Source organism: Pongo abelii, chromosome 2 (genome assembly GCF_028885655.2).
Source record: "Pongo abelii isolate AG06213 chromosome 2, NHGRI_mPonAbe1-v2.0_pri, whole genome shotgun sequence".
Taxonomy (NCBI): domain Eukaryota; kingdom Metazoa; phylum Chordata; class Mammalia; order Primates; family Hominidae; genus Pongo; species Pongo abelii.
The window spans coordinates 179,241,166-179,266,727 of NC_085928.1; the positions used below are offsets into that span (position 1 = coordinate 179,241,166).

The window sequence follows — 25,562 nt, forward strand, 5'->3', positions numbered from 1 at the left end:
TTCCAACGCCCCGAGAAGGACCCAGAAGTTGTTCTTTTCCAATTTGCCTCCCTTATTCTGATCTTCTCATTTCCTCAGTGCTGAACTTATACCTTTATCTGAAATCACTGGGAAGGCAGCTACTTAAACAATAAGAGAAACTAGTGCCTTGTTTAATTTGCCTCTTCCATGAGTCCTAAATAATAAATCTCACAACTTTCCTTGTACTCAGTGTGATACTGAATGCCAAACCCCAGCTCGGCAGCTGGAGTCCTATTTCCTGGGCCCTCCAAAGATAGAAAATATCACATTTCTACTTCGTTCGACCCTTTCACTCTCTCTGTCATGCTTCGCTGCCTTTACAAGTCACCATTTCACTGTTGCCACAAGGACCCTAACAGGTAAGGCCTCCAGGAAACTCGGATGGAGGGGGCCTGAAAGAAAGGCAGAGGACTGCCAGGCTTATCTGCTCCCTATCTCACCATTGCTTACCACAAGGCCTGTCCACTGACAGCCAAGCTGTCCTGAGGCAACAACTCAGTAATAAGATACACAACAAATAATGGTTTTTTGTTTTGCTGGAAAAATATATACTCAGGTAATTAAATTGTTAACATGATGGATGACCTTATTTTATATTTGAATTCAAAGTGACTTTCTGTATCATTCAACTAAAATGGCTTGATGTTACAAAAAAAAATAAAAAACAAAGCATAATTCCAGAGAAATGGGAATATAGATTTTTGTTGATTTACTTTAGAAACAAACATGGGTAGTTGTTACTGTGCTGGATTGTAATGTTTACCTGAAATGCACAAAGCTGATGTTCAAATCCTGTATTCATTATTTCTCATTCCTAATTACTTGTACAATTAGGAATTGTATTTTAAGGATACAATTGTTGTATCCTTAAAAGTGAGGCCATAAAAAAATTTTCAATAAATATGCTTTGGTTTACGCAGGAAGAGCAAGAACATATTAGAGATACCTTCTGTTCAAAAGGTTCCAGAAACAGGGCCCTTGTATCGGAGTTTAAAATGTTAATGGACATGCATTCCGCCCACGTTGAATCCCATACGACAATATGTTTTGTGCCCAGGGCATGATTCTGACTAAATCAATAAACCACTCTAAGTCTGATAAAAGTTTTACAAAACATCCAAGACATTTAGAGTAATTGTTAACATCTGCTCATTATTCAACAGTGTAAGCAGGTTTAGAAGCCAGATAAATATATTTATTCATCAGCAGCCAGCATGTCACTGCTACCTCAGTGGTGATATAAAACAGTAAGACATTAGAACTTGCCTTAGTCTTGGGTTCAGAGAATACAAATGAACCATTATGGAAAAAACAGAAAATTCTGCTTTCTCCATGTTTTACACTTGGGGGGTAGAGGGAGAAAGAGGAAAGAGGCAAGTTTTAGTAAAAAAAAAAAAAAAAAAAAATCTTGATAATTTACTTTGAACTAAAAACCTGGGGAATAGGCAAGAAAAATAAATATAAGAAGTACAAATCTTAGAGAAGGAATATGATACAAATCATTGCTACAACTTGAAGAGTATCTTTCTTCTTTATTCTCCAAACACAACTTAATTTTGATTTCTTCTTTCATTTCACAATATAAGAAAGTTATTTCTACACTGGAAGGTTAAAAATGGGCTTTTTGAATATAACATTGAAAAGGTTCTGTCTATCAGAATGAAATTAGTTCTTTGAGAATATTTAGCAGTTGGCAGTTGATTTGTCCTGAACCAAAACGAGCAGCAGAGCTATCATCTAATAGTAACAAGAAAATACTAATCAAATCCCATTCACACTTATTGGGGAGGGGGAGGCATCTGAAGTGGCATTCTGTGGGGTTTTGTTGTTGTCTCATGTAATCTGCTGTGTGTGCGTCTGTGTGTGTGTGTTCCAAGTGCCCTTCCAGTAGTCTCAATGACCTCCAGTGATGCTAATAGATCTCAAGTTAGGTGTTCCGTCAGTATTTGAAGCAGAGTTGATAATTAACTTTCAACTACCTGTGTTATCCTCAATCACGATTGTGTAAAATAGATTGCATAAAGTTGCCTCAAAGTTAACTCTTTGGTGAAGGAATAAATCGGACAATATGCCATCAACTTCAACACAGTCCACTACCACCAGACCTTAGAAATTTTGTGAACTTTTTTTATGAAAGATAAAAAGATCCCAGAGAAGGGAGCAATAAAAATAAGTCGCTGGTGGACGTCATTGCATTTATCTGAAGCACAGTTCTATAAACTCACTAGCATGTGCTTGCACAGTGAATATCAGATGTTAGACATTTAATAAAAGTTAGTTGAATTGAATACCTAGAACAATACTATATATCTATATGTGGTACCCAAAACATTCTAAGAAATTAGTTGAAAACAACAGGTTTTTTGTTTCTGTGAGGACCAGAATATTAGCAAGGTAGAGATGAGAAAATTAACAAAGAGTTGCTATCTAGCTCATTAAAGCTGTAAATGAAACAAGAACCTCCTCGTGGATTGTTCTGCTCACTAACCTGTAATTATATTGTCAATTGCATTAACTTCATTGCCCACTAATAGAGTAAGTTTCAAGGGAGGCAGCCAATGTTGGGATGGTTATTTATTTTTATGTCCTAATTAATCAGTACTGACACAAAACCACATCCTTCCTTCTTGCTCATTATTTAAATGACCCATTTATATGGATGAACCTCTTTGCTTTGTGCATTTCATTATCACGTTAACATGCTTTCAAAACAAAAAGGGTTGTTTCTGCTTCAGCAAGTACTTTGAACAAACAGCTACTTGAGCTACCCCTGACAGGCTGTGCAACCCTCATCTCTTACTCGGCATTTGTATTAGGCCAATGGAGAGTTTGACTAAAATCAAATGATTACCACTTGGCTAAAAAAATTAATTCCTGATGAGTTTTGTAGTGCTCGGGCAGGGGTATAAAGAGGAGGACTTAGAAAATAGAAGCAGAAATTTTAACTTCTCATCTGAGGTTGGGAAACAACTTGTATTTAGCTAGTTATTTCTTTGTGTCTCATATATGGAAACCTGAAAATAAGCTTTGCCACTAAGTGAAGGTAAAACCTGTTGAAGTCATCAGATTGAAGCATAATTTAAAAGTAGCTTGGTGAGCCCACCTCTGGGACATGACTCTCTTCTCGAGAAGGCACCAGGAGGAGTGTTAACTATTTTGGATTGCTGTAGCATTGCCCTTTAATGAAAGGTTCTATGCTTAGACTACACCTTGAGAAGCTGACAAGAGTAACCTTAAGTATATCAGCCCCGATACTACGTAAACAATAGTGTTGGAGAGAACAGATGCTTTAATATGTCCAAATAAAAGAAATCATTTCCCAAAAAAAAATCCCTTAGAAAAGACAAAGCATGCTGTATTCAAATGTTAACAAAGTCTCTGTACATTATGGGGCACACTCGAGATATTTTTGGGAAAAACACAGTAACTGGGAAAAAAAAAACTACAATCAAGGTTAATTTGTATGTTTAAAGACATCTCACAATGAAATCATTTTTTAAAAAGTCAACATTATTTAACCCAGATTTATTAGTTATTCCTTTGAGTATGATGATCTCATAACTGCAAATGTTTCACGAATTGCTCTATAATTTTAAAATAACCTTTAAACATATATAGAAAAAAAGTGACTTTGTAGAGACCATGAATGTGCACCCACAGGATGCATGAAAAAAAATAATAGCTCCAGACCTACATGACTGTGTACTTGGACCTGAGATGAACCTCCTAGTGACAGCCACATACACAGGTTTTAAAAATGGCATGTCTCAGATGCTGTGGATGCAAGTAAAGAGCTGTGCTCTTAAAAACCATTGAATGACTTAACCAACAAACTCTGATGATGCTGACGGTGTACATTTTAATTTTGAATAGAATTGTACCATGAAAGTGAATAAAGCTGTATTTCTAGATCATAAATACTGAAAATGCTTTGATAATGGCAAAAAATCATTTCTCGAGTTGGGTTGGGTAAAATTAGTTTTCGGTCTATGTTACATGGAGTTCTCTTAAATGGGATCATGGACCGTACTTGGATATGGTGGTGGTTTTCATGTTTCATTCTCATGAAAAATATTGCAATTTTTAGAATGTAGCAGAGCAAACAAAATCGTGACTTACACTCCATACTTTCATTTACTTTTGGTGGTTTTCTCACGTTTTCAACAGTTACCAGCCACCTGCCTACTACCACCACCACCTTTGTGGCCTGGGAATCCATCTATGCTGAACTCCACTTATTAAAAGGAAATCTTTCTATATACTTTACCTAAATCCTGCATCCTTCAGTCGAAGCTCATTTCATATTATTCAAACTTCGGTGAACAGTAGTCCAACATCATCCTCCTTATTGGAAAAATCCATTATTTGAAAATAGTCAATAAATCACCCTTTATCCTTCATTTCCCCCACTTGAATAAGCCCACCTCCCTAGGGGTTTCTCCAAAGTATGCAGCCTCCAACTCACTATCAAGGAAGAACTGAGTTCCTGGGGAAATTAGTCATATATTATGACTAATTGTAACATGATATATTATATAAGAGTATAATAATTATTAATTTTAAACAGTAAATATAATTGCCCTAAAACTTGGCTTATGCTTTCCTCTAAATTCCTCAGGAGATTCTCAAATTTCTCCTTTACCTCAGCCTACTTCAGAAATGTTCAATCCTCTCTGCCAGTATGGGAGATCAGTTTATATTTAGGAGAAGTGGGCAAATGTCTGGTATGGAACACATCAAAACTAGGAAAATCTGTTCCCTCATAAACTAAGTCAAAATTTCTAAAACTAAAAGACAAGTTAATTAACCCATTGGATATAGTCATCGTTATAGCATCTATTATTGAAAGTGGGCTCTATTTCAAGCCTCAGATGTATAGAACCTTCTGAAATGCTTTTCTAGGCAGTGCATACATGCTGATCCAATAAAACTTTCTTTTGCTTTGTTTAGTATGGAGATAGCTACTCTGCATGTTTCACATCAGTATTTGATTCTGTGTCTAAATTTGAGTGTCATCTTGAATACTAGGTATTCTCCTCTGTAGAATCTGATCATGTGAATAATACCACAGGGAGCTGCATACTTCAAGCAAAAACTCAAGAGCTGATATTTGTTTCAACAGATTCACATTTTAAAATTTATTGTCTACCATTTGTGTATGAGGCATGAAACATGACCCTTATACTGGACCACAAATGATTATGCAACTAGTTTGGTGTTTTGTATTTTAAGGAGATTGGGGCTCATGCTGGTAATCCCAGCATTTTAGGAGGCCGAGGCAGGTGGATCACTTGAGGTCAGGAGTTTGAGACCAGCCTGGCCAACATGGTGAAACCCCGTCTCTACTAAAAATACAAAAATTAGTTGGGCATGGTGGAGTGCGTCTGTAATCCCAGCTACTCGGGCCAGAGAATCATTTGAACCCAGGAGGTGGGGTTGCAGTGAGCTGAGATCGCACCACCACACTCCAGCCTGGGTGACAGAGTGAGATTCCATCTCAAAATAAAATAAAATAAAGACAAACATAAACATAAATAAAAAGACTGAACTGATAGATGATGAAGCAGCATCTATTCACTGTGCAAGGATGAAAGGCCCCTGCAGAATCCCTTCCTGAAACTCAGGATTAATTGTTTCAACCCTGTGATATTGTGCGTTCTGAAGAAGACGCCAGAATTCTACTGTGAGCAGGCTAATTTAGGAGAAGCAAGATATCTCAGTTATCTCCCAGTGATCTCCCAGAGCCACAAGGTCAGATTCAAATGAATATTAACGAGGGCCCTGAAAAGGCTCACAGGGCCACTTTGAGAACCGTAAGAGTGAAGTGCATGAGAGCTGGGTATGGGAAGGGGAGGGTGATTTCTGGTGGAACCATCTCTACCCAGTGACCATTCTTGTCATCAGGGTTTCCTAAATCAGCCTAATAGGAGACTGAAGATCTGAATTTGGGTATCGCAGAATGTTTGCAGCCTCCCAGGGAATGGAAAAAGATCTGGATCAAATTATATTCAATTCAGAGGCATGTGGGGCATTCTAATGATTTCCATTGCCCCTGTGGTCATCTTGGGTGGTGGAGCTCATTAAGGCTCAATCACAAAAATTAGGGCTCAGAGGATGTCAGACCTAAAAAAGGACTCAATGTGGACCACCTAAGCTCAGTGAGATGAAGTGACTTGTCCAAGACCTCAGCTCCAGGCCATTTTATAACTAATAATAGGTACCTCCATGACTAGCAAAGGAGTGGCTGACATTTGTCTTTTAAATACCTATCGCAGGAGGAGTCAGTTAGAACAAATCAACAGAGCATGCCGAGAGTCTGAGAGAAAGTCATCTGGCATGAGCAGTGCTAGTCCCAGCTACCATCATGACTCTCCTGGAATTCCAGAGCAGGTTCCTAACTCACCTTCATGGTTTCACACTCACCCCACCGTCTATTCACCACACAGCCGTCAGGGCCTTCTCCTAGCTTCCCATCACATTCAGTCCAAACTCCTCACCATGGCCTTTGAGGCCCTTCCTCTCTGACCTCACTGCTCCTCTCTCATTCATTCACACTAGCCTCATGTGTTTGGCTTTCTGGTTCTTCGAAACATCAAGTTGGTTTCTTCTTTGGCCGCCTTGGCCTTGCTATTCTCTTAGGCTGAAATGCTTTTTCTGAAGCTAGCCCATGGCTCACTGTTATTCCTTTCAGGTTTCTGTTCCAGTGTCCCTGCTCAGAGGGGCTATACCTGACCCCTGCTCTAAGTACCAAACCTTCTGTGTGCTACAATTCCCCCTTTACTCTTTATCCCCTTCCTCATCTTCACTTTTCTTGATAGCAGTTATTATTACCAAACATTATATAGTTATTTGTTTCTGTATTTATTCATTTTCTTTACTCCTACTAAAAAGTCCATGAGGGTATGGAGTTTGTCTAGATTTCAGAATAGTGCCTGGAACATAGTAGGTATTCAGCTTATATTTATTGAATCAATGAATTGATGCTTTATGGATTACCAGCCAGTGTGATCTACAGTGTCTAGCCCCAGTAACAGGTGAGAGTCACTGAAATAACCTGATCACAGTCCTCAGGTGGAGACCTCAGCCTGAGAGGCTCAGGGCTGTTTCCAATCATTCTTGCATTTTCTATCATTTTGCCTAATTCTAACATTTCCTCTTTCTAACCTTGCTCTATCATGTCAACTAGAAACTCATTACTGCATGTAGGCTATATACACACACTTCTTAGAACAACTATATGATTTAAGACACTCTAGTGGTTTTATTGGTTTATCTTTACTTATGGGTTTTTTTGGTTAGTTGGTTAGTGAGTTTTTTTTTTAAGTTGTTGTATTTCCATTTGACCCTCCAGGATCTTGGTTTTCTGTAATGTAGGATAGTTATATCACTATACTTGCCTTATCTACATGTCTGTTCAAAGCTTGCATTAGGTTCCATATTTTAAGATATTTTGAGAGAAAATAATCATTTTAGAAAATAGTTTCTGGGAGAGTTTGCAATTTCTACAGGCAGGTGTTTTCAGGGGAAAGTTAGCCAAACACAGAGAAAAACATTGCTTTTAACTAACGTATTGATCATTTGGGAGGGCACTGGTGTAAGGTCACAAACAAACTAAAAATGTTAGCCAAGACATGGCTCAAGAGGGGCAGAAGCAGTAGCCTGGTCTCTTCTCAAATGTCCCCATTGTATGGAGCTGGGTAAACAGGCGGCTATGCAGCCTGTTCTGTCCTCTCTCATCACATGGGAGAGAAGCCACTAGAAAAACAAACAAACAACCAAATACAGCTCAAGGCTTATCAGCCTTTAAGTTGATGACCTTATACTCTGGGATCCCAGCCCCAGCTCTAAGGAGCTTATTGGACAATGCTGAATCTAAAAATCTGAAGAAGTTCAGTCAATCATTGACTCTCAGGACAATCATACCCTCCTGCCCCAGTCCTTCTTCCAAAATCTCCAGTACGTCCTGACTGTGCCCAAACAGAGCTTGGTCTGCTTGGACAGAGTTCTCAGCTGTTTGGGCTTATATTCATGCTCTTGCCCATGCCTGCTTCACTCACCACATCACATTTGATCTGGATCCACAAGCACCCTCTTTTTCCTCCATTTGCTCTGATAAATGCTTTCTTGGTCTTTCTTCCTGATCTAGAAGATTATCTTTTCTATTGCTTAGTTTTCTTTATTTAAAAAAAATGTTTTCTATCTTAATGTTAGGTAAAATATGTGCATTATAATTGAGATGGGGATTTTCAAACTGTCTTCCTGAGGTTCCTCAGAGATCATCAGAGGAAAGATATGAGCACAAACTTTTGGCTTTGAACCTCCTGTCCCACTTTCACCATAGGATCTAGGTTGACTTTTATCTATTTTATATATTGGGTTTCTGAGTAAGATATTGTTTAAAGAAAGATTTCCTATTGCCTTTATTTAAAAGGGTTAAAAAAAAAAAGTTAAATTACAATAACACGTGACTCAAAGGATTTGCCACCACCTGGTGGCAGCATACCCAAATTTCAATGTACCTAAATTTTTAAAAGGGTTGAGTTGAATCTGCTGTTCTAAAATTATAAAGTGGTATCAGAAATGTCTCAGATGATGATGTATAATTATGAAAAAACATTAAAAAGTACAATATCCCTTTCAAAATACAATATAGTATTTCAAAGTTGAGATTTTTATAAATGAATTAAATTACTTTATTGTAGGGCATAGTACTTGTAGAAAACATTTCCATTATGCCTTTAAAACAACATTGCAAGAAGGTAAAATAAACTAGTAGCATTCTCTCAAATTCTTTTTATGTTTGAACATCAATGTTACCTATCCTCAAATATCTGGGGAAAACTTCATTTCTTCTTCTTCTCCTTAAAGTCAACATAAATACTCAGTTTCTGGGTAAATTGTACCAGGGACATTCCCCGTGCTGCTCTCTACCTCCACCGAAACAAAACAAAGCAAAAGACACCTTTTCACAGATCTTTAGAAATGACTGCACAAAGAGAATAAAAAACAAGTATTACAATCACAAGTATATTCATGGACAAGTGGAGGAAGAAAGTGAGGTTTTGTTTGATTGTTTGTTTGTTTGTTTGTTTGTTTTCCTTTTTCAGGCCTTTCTGCTCTCATACAACAGTAACATATTGGTTGAACCAACTGACCTTGCTCTGGCCTGATTCATCCAAACTCTGTTCAGATAAAACACCTTTAGCACTCAAGAATAGGTTCCAGTAACTTAAACACCTGAGGAGTGAAAAGGGAAATGAAACCTGAGCCTCGCCATTCTCAAGTCACTTTTTTGACCAGACCCACATAGATGCCTCCCCAGCAGTCTGTAGTGCCCCTTGCTTTCCCCCTCTAGCTGTGGGACTCCTAAGTCATTGCCCTCTTACTCACAACAATGATCTTAGGTTAAGTTTTCAGGCAGGACATGAGAAAATCAGCAGGACAGACAAGTGGCATCCTGTAACACTCCCAGATCTGTGAGAACAGAGTGAGTGGGAGTGAGAAAAGCAAGAATGCTAAAGAAATATTCTTGGCGGCAGGCTGGTGGACGCAGAAGGAAGGTTTACTTCTCATGGTCCCTCAACAGCTGCAATAAACTTGCTCTGTAAGAAGCCATGATTATGTTGTATTGTGGATTTTCCAGCAAGATTACACCCACACAAGTTCTTTGTAGACCATCAGTAAACACAGGGCATTCTGAGCAAATAGGAATTAGCTGCATGGGCAGAGTTTTCAACTGAAATCCACGCCTAGTTCCCCTAAAGATTGTTTACCAGCTTTTCCTAGAGCCAGTTACAAGGAGCATAACATGACTTGATTCACAAAGAAGTAATGGAATTATAGTAATAAAGGAGAGAGGAAAATAAATAACAAGAATAGACTTAGCACTTTTGAAACTTAAAGGTGTTTTGCCTGAGATGAACCTGAGAACTGACCTACAATGCTTCTCATACTTGTAAACATGGGGCAAAGTTTATTTTAATCATACAGAATATGTCACCATTAATTCTTTAAGCATGCAAAGAGCATATCACAGCAAATATTAGACACCCCAGAGGTGTAAACTGCAGCTTAGAAAAACAAAACGCATTGGTGGCCATTACTTTGCAATAGTTAGATGTCACCAGTCATTTCATGTTATGGATCTGTGTCACAGCAACATCTGTACAAAACCAAACACCACCAGCTGTGCTCTTTCAACAATTTGGAGCAATAATTAAATTGTCTTTAGTAATACACCTGCACTGTAGCTAGACAAAGCCAGTCCCATAAAATTTTACATGCTTATTTAAATTCTTCAGAAAGTTTCAATGAAGGATCCAAACAAACCAAAAATGCTAAAGTATGTCAAAATTGCCATATGAGAAAACAAGTACACTGATACAAATTAATTAGCCTTCCTCCTTTGGTTATAATCTAACAGGCTACATCATACTTGCTGCCTTAGCTCCTGGGCTATTACTGCCTATCTGAGATAACTTTTGATATTCCTGAGGTAAAGGAACACCAAACAGTAGTCATTTATCTGACAAAAGACCTTGTGTTTTTCTTATTCTATCAATCATTAAACAAGTAATGTCTTTTTATGTTATTGCTTTGACATTCATTAACACTCACGTCAGAGGAAATCTTTGCAATTAAAAATTCTATTGACCATGTAAGGTTGTTTTGCCTGGGTTTGTTACAACTGATTTTTTTTTTTTTAACAGAAGCAACAGCACTGAGGCAGGTCAGGAACCTACCACACAGTTCAGCTTGAGGTATCTCTTCTGACTCAAATGCTGCTGGTAATTATTAAAAAATTATTGTTTTTTAAAAAAATCATTTTTGCTATCTCGATGTAAACGTCAATGATAATCTTGACTGATCAGCTTAGCTTAAGAGGAAAGAATACCTCAGAAAGACAAAAGTCAGAGAGCCACAAGACTCTGTGTTGTTAATAAATTCTTCCTCATGGCAAATGTGCAAACTTTCAGGAGAGTTTCAAGTAATAATCTGAAAAGTGTTGTAAAATCTCAAAAGTTTGAAATAAGTTTTACATAAAGTCCTTATGATTTGATGCCATAAACAGAAACAGAGTAGGAGAAGAGCCTAACACGACAAAGGGAGAATTTTGAATATGCCATATAGTAACTTGTTCACTTCCAAACCACTCCTTTTGTGGGAACATCACCATAAAAACTGATTATACATCATCCACAGCAATATTATCATCCAGCATCGGGAGAAATAAACCTGAACAAACACACTTCTTTTTAATAAAGAGCAATTTAGAGGGTGGGAGAAGAACCAATTTCCTTCTTGGAAAAATCTCTGCGTTATAAAAACGTCTTTTATTTACGGAGTGGATTAGCTTCATGGTATCTGTATTTATATGCCTTCTACTTTACAAAGAATAAAACAATGGAAATCGATATAAAAATACTTCTTAATATACACCATATTAAATGTTATCAGTATGAAGACACACATGGTTCTCTCTTTATATACAAAGATATATTTGTATTAAATGTTATATATTAAATGAGATATGTATATTAAATGTTATCAATATGAAGACGCAGAGAGAAACATGTCTTCATATTGATAACATTTCATATATTATATATAATATAAACCATATTTTGACATCTATTAATATTTCCATCTATTTATATATATATCTCCTTATACTATAATTTTAGTATTTAATTAAATTATGTTAGTATTTAATTCAAATCAAAGATTGAATTTGGCCCCAGGGTACTGTAATGATTTGAAGATACTTGGAATAGAATGTGTCACATGGATTCCATCTCCATTCTAAGAATCAAATTCAATCACAAGAAGACTTGGGACATGAAATAATCTGAATTTATTTATTCATTCAAGAAACACTTACTTAGTAAAGACACTACTTTAGAGACATTGCAGCTGCACTGAGAAGGAAACACTACACTCCCCTGTACACACGGGGAAGTGATTTTACCTGCAGGATGACCGAATGTGTGGTTTCAGGAAGTGAACTATAATGGGGTTTTAATGTCCTTTGGGTCCTGCCTCAGCATTGTTCATTTTCAGTAAATGAAAGCAATACAAGCTTTACAAAGGGATTTCAAACTATAATAGGGGAAACTTAGAAACGAATCCAGATACCACCATGGATATAAGATTCTGGGAACTACTTATCTTGGAGAGATCTTTAATCTGAAATCACTGCAAGTTTCATGAATATTTAAGGAGCAAAGACTCAGAGAAGACAGTTAAAGGGAAAATTGCTGTTGGCTGATTTTTAATAAATAGATCCTTTCTAGGACTCCTAGTTCTCACTAGGAATTGCCTCCGAGACACTTTCCACCTATAGTCATTACTCAAGGATTAGGGCCCAAGACACCACACTCAGGAGGCCCGTTTACTGCAGACAGATGGTTCAAAAAGCAGCTCTCCCAGCATGAAGACTGTAAACCTGCCGCCCAAACCGAGGCCAAGAGGAGGGGCTGGGTTCCCCACCCAGTGCACACCCACGCCAGAGCTCCTCAAGATTTTCCTTCCCGCCAAGGCTGTGGCTGCTCTTCCTTCCTCACCTGATTCTACCAGGATCAAAATGTTCTTGGAATAAAATTAAGTAAAGATTAGGCCTGGAGTATAAGATTAGGTCACTGGATTTGGGTTTGAGTCGCTACTGTGTCATTTACTAACAGCTTGTCCTTCAGCAAATCACTCAAGACCTTTCAAAGTAAAGTTCACCCCAGTCAGACCAGACAGACCTCATCTCAAAGTCCCTTGAACCCGGAATCTGATCTACAGAGTTCTTTTCTGCTGAACTTCATGAATCACAGCCCCATTCCATATGCATAATTCCATATATACCAGCACAGTGCTCAACCCCTATGGAATTTTAATGACCACATTTTCATTCAAACTGTGTATTCACTAGAATAGCTACACATTTTTTCTGGTTAATGTACCTCAAGTTCTGATGCTATTTGGTCTCCTGCTCTTTGCCCCACAAAGAAATCAAATATAAAAATAAACAAATTGCATTAATTTTTTTTTACAAATAGGCTAGAGAGAGCCTTCACTATGAATGTGGATATGTATTGATGTCACAAAGCTCTTGATTCTTGATTCCTTCCATATCATTTCACTTTCCTTTCCCCTCCACTCCCTCACATGTCTGAGACAGCCACGAGTCCCTCAGAGAAACCTTGCAAAACTTAAGGGACTCATTGTTTGTGCTGTGCTTCAGAGGTGAGCCTAACTGAGTGCACTCTGATAATGTTTTTCAACAATTTCATGGATTGTTTCAGATTTATGTCAGCATAAGATTATTATCTCTTGGCCCTCAGCCTATTGCCATGAAGTCATAACCTTTGTTTAAGAGCAGCCTAGCCCACTGTCATAATTACAGATTTGACTCTGTTAATAAAGAGAATGCAAGCCACTAAAGATTGAATTTCTGCTCTCACAGTAAGAAAATGAATGATATTTTATAGTAAATAATCAAAATTTACATACTAAGAAGAAACCTTAGAATCTTAGATGATAGCCTCTCTTATAAATCATTCAAATAGAAAACATTTATAAAATGATCTTGCAGCATTTGTCAAATACCTATGGTTATACTATCTCACAACATTTTAGTTAACCCAGTTGACTCAAAACAGTTATAATTGTTCAAATGTTCAATACCCTCTTAAAGTTTTAGACTCATAGTCTTAATTTCATACCTGCTGATGTAAAAACAATGAACAAGTCTAATCATGGTAGCACATGACAGCCCTTTAGATATTTGAAGCTAGTCCCCAGGTACCTTCTAAGTGTTCTCTTCTAAAATATCCTTAGGTCCTTCCATTTATTGACATGATCTCACTTCTTGCTGTCTTTGTGCCCTTTCTTTGGCAGCTTTCTAGTTCATGAATCTCTCTCTCAAAACGTAGTGTCCCCAAACAAAGACAATAACCCAAATGGGTTCCAACCAGAGGAGAGTACAACAGAGCTAACCACTACCCCATTAAATCAGGTCACTGTACTTCTATACTGGAGCCTGGGGTTCTATTAGCTTTTATAGCCACTCTAACACCTTGTTGGGTTATATTACGATTTGTCAAGGCTTCGCTCAATAAGTGGCCCTAAACTAAGACATGAACTTTTAGTCCTGTTTCTTGTGCTGTCACTGGTTAATGAATTAACTTGAAGCAATCTTTCTTAGCTCTGTTTCTATACTGTGGGTTCAGTATTTAAACCTTAGCCACAGCTCTCTTTTAACATGTTAGTTGGCTAATGTGGAATTAATTAAATATCGGCGTGATTCTGTTAGATAATAACATATCTCATCATCATTCTACACAATGTTATGATTATTCTCTGAAACTGAAACAGCTGCACAAGGTGAGTGTCTGACTAGATTATGTCTAACCTGAACAGACTTTATTCCTCCAATCAAAACATTTTCCTCTCCCTCTTAAAGTTGACAAAGTGATTATAGAAATACAGAGATCTGAATATAAGGAAAATGTATGATTCATATCATGTGAAGCAAGATGCCACCCAATCCACTCTAGGGAAAGTTGGGAGAAAATATGTCTTTTATTTTTTCTATCATAATGCAGAAAATAAGCACTAGCAGTGTTGATAGCCTATGGCTTTTCACTTAGAATCAACAATAGTGGCATGTCCTATGATTTTACTTTTTCAACACCATCCCCAAACAAAGCAATGAAATGTAAGATGATGTGAATGAGACCCTGAAATTTAAGGAGGCAGAATAATGGTTTGCAGGTGTGAACGTTATTCATATTTTAAACTAAATTAAAATTTTCCCCATTACTCTAGGAAAATCAAATAATATAATTACCAAGAGGTAAGATGCTTCTGATATGTAAAAGATACACTAATTTTGATGACAGTTTTCAGTCATGTTAATCAAGTAAAATATATTTATAGAATTTATATTACTGAGAATAATACCAAGGTGAAACTTACAAACTAATCCTTCATTTATAGCCTATTCTGTAAAATTTATAAACCCCAAATACAGGATCCTTTTATGTCCATTTCCTTCAAGTATAAATCAATATGACGGGGGCAACACAAAGGAGGGGGGCTTAGCACTGACATCAGTGCAGCTTGTTTAAATACCCAGATGATGTTTAGAAGACTGTACTTATTCTAGGAGATGTCAAAGAGGGGTTTTTAGTGAGTATATGCCTCCTAAATGTCAATGATTGCTTTAAAATGTTCTCTCTAGGACATGCAATATGAAGAGAGTTCCACTACCTTGCCTTTTTAAACACAATTGGGGCTCGACGGGACTAGACACTCCAGCAATAGCTGAACTTGAACATATATAACCTGTATCTGTGGCTTCAAGACAAGTAGAGAAAAGGAAGACACATGTCCATGTATCAAGTCCTGTTAGAAATGCAGCACAGTGTTAGACAGCAGAAGAGAATCAGTGATTCAAGGTAGAGCTCAGACACAGTGCCAACGCTCCAGGGCAGGCAGAGGGACCAGGAATGCCGTGGGGCGGCACAACACCTCCTTGCTGTGAAAATGGCAGAGTTTGTTTCCCGTGGCCCAGTCTGTGTGCCTCAGGGTTTTGTTGTTTTTGTCGGTTTTTCTCTAAAATAAAAAGAAATCTGGTGAATTCAAACAATTATTGCATTATAATTATCACCTAGTTAATATTGATTGAAAGAATGAATAGAATGAATATTTTTTGAACTAGGGAAAAACTATGAACAAATATAAATTTAAGAAGTGTAATATTTGCCAAGCGTGATGTGGATCATGCCTGTAATCCCAGCACTTTGCGAGGCTGAGGCCGGTGGATCACTGAGGTCATGAGTTCAAGACCAGCCTGGCCAACATGAGCAAACCCCATCTCTACCAAAAATACAAAAATTAGCTGGGTGTGGTGGCAGGCACCTGTAATCCCAGCTACTCAGGAGGCTGAGGCAGGAGAATCAATTGAACCCGGGAGACGGAGGTTGCAATGAGCCGAGATTGTACCACTGCACTCCAGCCTGGGCAGTAGAGGGAGACTCTGTCTCAAAAAAAAAAAAAAAAAAAAAAAAAAAGCGTAACATTTTAGAAACAAACTAGATTTTACTAAACCAGCTAAAAGATTTTTTTAAAAAAAAGAAAAAATTGAACAGAGCCAAAACCCAAAACCCAAAACCTAAACACACTGAGGAGTCCTCTTTCAGATTATTTTCACATCTTTAATATTTATTTGAAGAGAGATGACATGTACTCAACTACTCTTACATTATTTCTTTCTAAGACAATGATCACCGAAAAAGTTCACACGAAAAACACCACCAATAAATTTATGTCACCGATCAAGAGAATTCTTTGGTTTTTCACTAAAAGAAACCATTTTACATATTCTCTACAAATTCCAAGCCAATTGTCTGTAACATCATCAAAAGTCTAACTTCCCCCTTCCCACAAAACAAGGAAGTTCCTTGCCATTCTTTCCTCTCCATGTAATGACACACATTGATAGCATTTTCAGAAATTTTCACTCATGGAATTCATGGCTAACCGAACTTGAAACAGATATATATATCTCTCACTACTATTCATTCATTTATTCAACATATGTTTACTAAATGCCAACTCTGTGCCTGACCTAAAGATTCATAAAACGGTGGAGGTGGAAGACACATTAGAAGTCATTCATAACAGGTGTTGCAATATCTGGGACCTTAAGTGGTAGTGTAAAGATGTGAACACTCCAGTGTAAGATAACAGGGAGTGATGAAATCTGTGTGAAACAAACCACACAGTCCGCTTAAGGCATTCAAACTCAATTTCTTTCTCTTCTGAAAACTGTATCAACCAGAAGCAGCCCAAAAGTTGTGAGTATCCAATCCTGATTTTGTCTAACCCTTTATTTTTTCAAATACTCAAAAAGCCAAATCCTGTTTCCAATACCATAAATCCAGTGAATTGGAAGCTTTATGCACCTCTCTGTCATTTTCCCTCACTGTCTCAAATCACTAAATGACTTTGTTTATTGGTTTGGTTTTTAGTTTATCTTCTTTCCTTTGGCTATATTGGCCTAATGCCAAATAAACAGTTCCTTCTCAGGAAGAAAAGGATGAGCTTCTAAACAATGAGATCAGACACTGCTGGTTATCAGAGAGGGTCATGAGAACTCCTGTGAATAGCTGCAAGAAATGTGGTTGCTTTCAAAAAATATGAATTTTAAGTCCAAGTGACTACAAAGCAATGAAGCTGCTTTTGTGTTTGCTCAAGGGAAGCAATTTCATCACCCCTTATGCATGAGAGATGGGTTCTGGAGGAATTTTCCAATCTTCTCACTTCCAATGAATCAATTGAATCAAATAATCAGTATAGTTTTGGGCTCAGAAAATACTTTTAATAGTTAATCCAGTTGTGCATCTAATGACAGCCTTGATATTTTAAAATAAATGTCTAAGTTAAGCTATTTCCATGCACTTCTATACATCATCTGTTCAGTTGGTGAATTAATATAAAAAATTAATTTTAGTGTTGACTTACTTTGTATTTTGTTCCCACGAGAATAATTCAGCCAAATCAATACACCTAAAAGTTTTTTATGTATCCTCAGTTCCTGTTCTTTCAACCTTATTGACCTCTGGTTGGAGGCAATTGACAAGTAATAAAATGTATAAAAATATAAATTTAATTTAAAGGATCTAATGTGAATGGTGATGAAACACACCATTCTTGTACCCTAGGCCACATTTATAAGCTGCTGGACCACTCAGAAGTTGAAGTACTTTCCTTATATTTTAAAAATAAGTATTACTGAGCTACACAGAAGATAAAATGGCAGTCTAGCTAAAGCAACATTAAATAGAATATTTCCTATCACCTCAATCAATAACCTGAAAATTGTGATAACTTTGAAAACACTGTTACCATAGTATTAAGTACAAAATAATTAAGAAAGCCTTTCATTAGTTTGCTGATTATAAATATAACTTTGGTGTACTTCTTTCCTGTTCCTATATCTTTTTAACTTCCTCTGTTTTGTCTCTTAAAATGCCATCTTAGAGTTAGTTTTTATAATTAGATATCTCTCTTTCCACTCAATTTCTCTCCTGAAGCTTGTGCTGAGTCCCTCCTACGTGCAAGGCACTGTGCTAAGGTTCCTGGCTCATAGCTGATACTCAAAAAACATTTTTAACGATAAGATCTTTGAAAGGGTAGCTTAAGATTTCTTTATTCTTTCACCAGTAAATTTACACTACTGTGAAAGGAAAGACATTTCTAATCAGAATAAATGAGGTTAGATACAATAGGTACTGATAGGACTCAATAAATATTAATAGAATTAGTGAAGGCTCTTTTGAAAATTAAACCCCCTGAAAACCGCATTTTTATAGGTTTATTTATTGTGGTAGTTACAGTACACTCTGAGAAGGAGCTACTTAATTCATAATATAATCATCTTCAGTGAAGTTAATTAATTCCAGATTTTATTATGTTACTTGAGCTCACTCAGTGCTTTAATCTCATGATATAAGGAGGTGGAAAATGTAGGTGTAACAAGTCATCACAGAAGTCAAAGGGAATGATAATGTGCATCTCAATTACAAGACAAGGACTAATAAATGATTGCCTAATTGTGGGGGCTGGAAAAAAATCCCAACACAAGGAAGCCCAAAGCACTTTAGAAATCAGACCAGATATCTAAGTTCCAAAGTAGCAGAAAAAAGAAAGAACAAACATGGAGGGCGGCAGGCAGAGAGTGCCTTGCCAGTAACCAGGACTTCCAAGATAATGGTAAACTTATGCAAGAAATAAACCTGTCTTACAATGGACACGTTGACTGTCAGCACCAAGGCCCAGTCCACTGGAAATCAGAGTTGCTGAAATATATGATTAGTGTTCTGTTTCATGCTCACTTTCATGCCACACCTTTCAGTGGAGGTCATCTTTCAAGTCATTAAATAATCTAAGAGTGATATGTACACAGAAGAGTTTGTTCCTTATCTTTTGTATGTCACACCTGGTGCTTTCCATGGACTCTTTGTTCTAGCTTTAACAAAGTTGTGTAAAGGTTTTTTTTTTCCCCTTCCCAATGACTTACTTCAACTCAGTTTTTTAACCCTGTAGCAATGGCAGTTATTGGGAATGTCTCTCCACCTAGACACACATTAGTTGTTAACAAAGATAGTACAGAAAAACATATTTTGATTTCAATATTCTCTAGTTTGGTTAAAGATTTTCCTTTTATAAGTATATCTAGTTACATTGTTACCTCTCTGTTCAAGTAAACATATTAATTCAATATTACTTTGTAATATAATTCTGATTTAAATATCTTTTATGACACTCATGCACAGGTGTTTAAAGTAAAGTATTATCAAGGTAATAAAAAATTCATGATTATCTTCCTTTGTATAATTATAGCTGAATATTATACAATAAGTTCAATACATTTTTATTAATTAATATATACTAAGAAAATATGAATTCAACTGATATTCCCAACATTGCTCATCTCAAGCCTGTGTGATAGATAAGACAAATTCATCCCATTCAGTAGATGAAAAATGAAAACTTCCAAGAAAGTAGATGACATAAAATAGAAAGAAGTGGCAGAATCCACGGCTGGGCTCAGTGGCTCACTCCTGTAATCCCAGCACTTTGGGAGGCCAAGGTGTGTGGATCACCTGAGGTCAGGAGTTTGAGGCCAGCCTGGCCAATGTGGTGAAACCCTGTCTCTACAGAAAATACAAAAATTAGCTGGACGTGGTGGTGGGCACCTGTAATCCCAGCTACTTGGAGGCTGAGGCAGGAGAATCACTTGAACCTGAGAGACAGAGGTTGCAGTGAGCAGAGATCGTGCCATTGCACTCCAGCCTGGGTGACAAGAGCGAAAATCCAGACTAGAACAAGAGCCCCCTGGATTTTCATCCTTCTTGAAACACGTGCAGACTCTGAGACACCTCACTGTCCTGGTTTTCCTCCTGCTGCTCTGGCTGTATAAGTCTGTCATCCTAAAGGGTTTCTTCTTTCTCCGCCTCAAAGTGTGGCAAGGCCTAGGGCTCAGTCTTTTGCCTTCTTCTCCTGCTTACCCCGCAGGGGGTCCCTTCCACTATCACAGCTTTAAATATCATATGGAAGTTGATGACTCCCAAACTCATATCTCCAACCCAGACCACTTCCTTAGGTGCAGTCTCTATCCAACTGTCCACTTGATACCACCTATTTGGAATTTAACAGCCATGCCAAGTTTACCATTTGTAAAACAAAATTTCAGATTTATCCATTCCAAACTGGTTTCTCTCCTGATATTTCATATCACTGGGCATAGTTCCATTGATCAAACAGTTACCCTAGTTTCCCTCACACTCCTTTACTCCTAACGTCAATAATTCTTAGACTTTCTTTCTCCCTCCAAATAAATCTTTAATAATCCCCTCTGCAATCTATTACCATCACTCTAGTTACAGCTGCATCATCATCTCCCTAGAATTGCCCCCCTTCAATTGTTTCTCCACACAAATGCCAAAATAATCATTTAAAAACAGAATCATTGTACAGGTTCATGCCTGTAATCCCAGTACTGAGGTGGAAGGATCACTTGAGCCCAGGAATTTGAGACCAGCCTGAACAACAAGGTGAGACTCTGTCTCTACCAAAAATTAGCTGGGTGTGGTGGCATGTGCCTGTGGTCCTGGCTACTTGGGAGGCTGAGATGAGAGGATTGCTTGAGCCCAGAAGGTCAACACTGCAGCAAGCCATGATCGTGCCACTGCACTCCTGTCTGAGCAACAGGGCAAGGCCTCATCTCAAAAGAATAAATAAATAAAAATAAATGCAGCATCATGTTAAGATACATCCTTACTTATAAGTGTAAATGGCTTCCTGTTAAATTTTTAAAATTTAAAGCTATTAATAGGTAACACATTCAAATGTTTCTAAATAAACAAAGAGTATAAAAAGATAAACAGTGAAAAGCCTCCCTACCATCCTTGTTTCCCATCTACCTAGTTCCCTCCCACTCCTATAGGGAACCATTGCTCCTAGTTTCTGATGCTCCATAGCAATTTGAATACGGTACAAACATCTTATCCTGGCCACTGAGGCTACCTAGGCCAGATCCTGCTACTTCTCCACTCTCATTTCCTTTCACTCTTCTCCCTATTCATGGCGTTCTACTCCTCTCGCTTTCTTTGGTCTCATGAATTAACCAAATTATTTCCTGATTCAAGTATTTACCCACACTATTTACTTTAATTAGGTTACTCTTCCCCTTTCTTCTATATTCTCCTGGTCCCCTCCCTTACTGCCATCTCACAGCAAGGTAGATTCTCCTTCACTACTTATTTAGCAAACTGATTACAAGTTGTAATTATATGTAAATGTGTTGACTTGTTCCCTAATTGTCTCTTTCACTAGATGATAAACTCCAGGAGAGCAAGTGCTGGACCTATGTATTTTACTATTGTGTGCTGGTACACCAAGTTACTTAGAAAAGGTGCTCAATAAATATTCAATAAAGTGAATCAATTAACACTATCTATGTAAACATTGGGAATGTAACTAAACATTTCCTGAATATTTATATTTACAGATACAGTGAAACATATTATATAAATTGGGAATTATAAGGAACTCCCTCTCTCCAAAAAAGTGAGAAGGTAAGCTTCTTAAATAATTCTATGTGTTAAAGAATGTCATGGTTTTGTACACAAGGGCTGCTCTAGGCATAATAAATATTCTATCTACTGTTCAAAAATAAAGGGCAAATAAGAATTACATATTTTGATATGACATCTTACAACAATACATTTATAAATTTAAAGCCACCGCATATAACTTCATGCATTGTAACAAAATTTCTTTGTCAATCGTCACTTAAGAATTTTGTTCATTCTCTTGCACATGCTATTATTTTTTATCCAGATAAAGGCGTTTAAGTCAATAAAATGTTAGGAAAAAAACACTTTTAAGGGTGAGCAAACTGTTTATTTCTTCTTTCCTTTTTAAAAAAGGGAGTGTCTGATGCTTTGCCCTGAGTGAGCTTGTTATGATCAACTGAATTCTCTCCCCATAAAAGACACGTCTTCCTTCTCATCCTGAGTGTGACTGTACATCGATGGACACTTCCAGACATTTCCCTTTCAGATATCAAAAGGAAGTATTAATCAAACAAAAGATGGGAAATTATGACATTCCACCACTAAGGTTTAACTCAAGTGGCCAAGTTTTAGCTGATCACAGGGTACAGGTGACTATCCATCATATAACCCATCATAACACACATTAAAACGTCTGGGTTAATCAGGACAGAAGCCAAAAATAATATATTTTGCTGACGTTCAATGAAGACTACCAAAGGAATTCCCCTGAAACCGGACTCTATAAACATGCAAGATCTAAAAGAAAAAAGGATATGAAAGGAATTCTGAGTAACACTATTTTAAACAAAGCAGCAGTACATTCTTTTGACAAAAAAAACCTAAATGGTTTCTATGACATATGCAAGTTTAAATTTAAAAAATGGTAAAATAATCTCAGAAGTCCATGTGAGTATGCAAATGTATATTTGCATATTTTTATCTTATAAAAGTTATCAGAGAATTGAATAAACTCATTCAAGATATACGAATAATATTCACAACCAGGCATAAACTTCTGATATCATCATACGCCCATTTTCTTTTTCAGTCCTTTCTTCCAAAAATTAACTTCATCTGGAAATCAATGACAATTACATATAGAGGGAAACAGAAAGCTGTGGGATGTAACCTAAAAAGGAAACATATCTTCTCTTTATTATTAGGATTTTTACAGCTTTTCATTACAAATACTCTCATTTCCTGGAAATGGCTTTATTTCCATATCTGGAATAGGCTTTATTTCCATATCTGCCTCAACTCTTACCTTAAGCTCATATAACCACCCATATCACAGTTTGGGGTAATTCTTGTTGAAGCATCACGGTGTAAGTGATAAAGCACTAACCAGAGAGTCAGGAACTTGAGTCTTGCTTCCCATTGTGCTACCACATGACTAACACTGAGGCAAACTCATGTCGCCACCTTAAGCCTCAGTTTCCTCACCTGTAAAGCGAGAGTGTGGGCTGGTTGATGTCTGCAGACCCTGTCAGGATGTGTGATGCTGTGAAGTGCCTTAGAAGCAGCTGTTGTGATCACCACGGGCAAAACCAAACATTCCAGCACAGCACACATCAGGGCCGGGGAAGAGGCCATTCAAATGCAGGACAAGTGTGGCTTCAGACCCTTTTCCCTTTTTCTATTCATTGACAGACTGTTAATACCTAGTGTTCCTTAACTCTCTGTAACTACTAAAAATAACCAAAGCACACAGTTCCCTTGAGCCATTTTGCAATTAGTTTTCCAATAACATTGTGTCTTTATAAGATTAAAGACATTTTTTTCTCAATTAGAAAAAATCCATAATTCTTTTTCACATTTCACATATTCATACACATTCAACATCCAGTCCATAAACATGGGCTGAGCACCTATTATATGTGATTCATATGTTAGGCCTGAGGTATAAAGTAAAAACACACAGTCTCTGCCTTCTTCAGATCACTTATATTCAGTTGATCTTATGAAATCGCTGATACTCAGTCCTTTGTGACTCACAAAGTGGCTATTCCATGTGTCTCAACCTAATAGTTTTATAGCAAATTGTGTCATCAAACAGGTTAATCTTTCAAATTACCATAGGCATTTTGGAAAGTCCCATTAATTCTGGAAAGTCATTATGATGCTGTTTAGTGATTTCCTAGAGAATTGCCTAGGAAGGTTTTGGTTGTTTGTTTTGATTTTGGGGTGTGTATCTATTGTTGTCACTCTTGTTTGCAAACCTACACTAACAATTATTTGGCGCTTCTGTATTTGTTTCAATGCCTTTTCCATAATCAGTTAATAATTGACTGATCTACAGTCTCCTCAGCATTAATTAGTTATGATGTGCACACACACATACACATACACACACGCGATGACCTGTTCCCCTTTTAAATCTTAAGTACTTCTCTTTTTCTTCCTAAGAGACATAGCTGTGTTCTTTCTCACAGCTTGTCTTCCTAAAAGGATTTTAGACTGCTTGAGAGTAGGTTCAGAGCCTATGCTTCTTTACATGACCTGCAGCTTCTATCCCAGGGTCCTGCATGCAGTAGACACAACAAAATTACCAACTAAATGATAAATTAAATTACAAAGGGAGACATCTGATTGAGAAGATACAGTAATATCCAAACATGAAAGCCATGGGAAAACAGGTATTACATTTTTGCTAAACATGGCTGTGGCAGTTATATCACGCTCTAATGCTATTCTTCACAATGACTCTTAAAAAAGGTCACAGTATTGAGTTCTTGGGCATGTCTAGCACATCAGAGAGCTTTGAGCACTGGATAATAACTATATTCAATTATGTCAGTTGGTACAAGTAAATTTCCAGCTTTGCCTTAGGAAAGGAAAATATTTATCAGGAAAATGAATAATAAGGCTTGCACTGTGATACAATAAGAGAAAAAAAAATTGGTAAGTTTATACAAAGACCATGGATAGTTCAAAATAGCCAACTACAATAATACTTTCTTTAAATGGGACTTTCTCTCAAAATAAACAAATAGCTGAGAACACCCTAATTTTGAATAACTGTCTTAAAATTTGAATGATATACCTATCTAGGCAAAATCAAAAACACTTCCCCAAATGATTAGCTTGTAGTGCACATATCAATTGCTTTATAGTGCAAGAAATGTCAAATGGCACTAGAAACAATACCATGCTTTCCTGTACAGTGCAAGCATATTTCTTCTTTAGACACAGTTTACATAATACAGGAAATGGCTTCATCTGGTTCCTGGTCTTTTTGATCAAGTCAAAAGCCTTAAAGAAAAAAAGTGTTTCTTTTACATTTTACTTTTTTTTGTACTTTTGTTTTTCAAAAATTACGTTTCTCTAAATTTTTAAAATGGGAACTGGACAACGATGGAGAGCAATATCCTCTAAGAAATACTTTACTAAAAGACAAGCTCATGACCTTCTTCATGAATTCTGCAGGTGGCCAAAAATGAGAAGGAAAAAGCCTATGATTCAAAAAAAGTTGATACCGTGGTTTAAGATGAAATGTCCACATTTTAAAAAATAATAAGTCAAAGGCCTAGATGTAGGGACTATTTGGAGTGTTTGAGAAGCGAAGTGGCCACTGTGGTGATTACACAGGAGTAGGTGGTAGGAGATGAGGTCAGAGAGGAGCTGGGCCCAGACCACGCAGGGCCTTGTGAGCACGGTAGGAACTTTGCATTTGACTCCGAGTTGGGACGCCACTAGAGAGTCTGGAGCTAACTTATGATTTTAATCAGTCACCTTGGTTGCAATGTGGAGAACAGATTACGGCACAACAAAGGGTGAAGCAAGGAGACCAATCAAGTATACATTGTCTTCATTTGGCAAGAGATGATGGTGATGTTGACCAGGGTAGTGCAACTGACAAGAAGCAGATGACAACTAACTATATTTTTAATAAATAAATTGATGTGATTTGATGATTAATTTGATGTA

The 25,562-nt window shown here is 37.2% G+C and overlaps 1 protein-coding gene across 7 annotated transcripts in view; it reads right to left on the reverse strand.

Annotated features, from left to right (window-relative positions):
• Positions 1 to 25,562, reverse strand: part of MECOM (MDS1 and EVI1 complex locus) — a 582,105-nt gene that overhangs the window by 206,357 nt on the left and 350,186 nt on the right. The gene's annotated exons all lie outside the window — the stretch shown is intronic.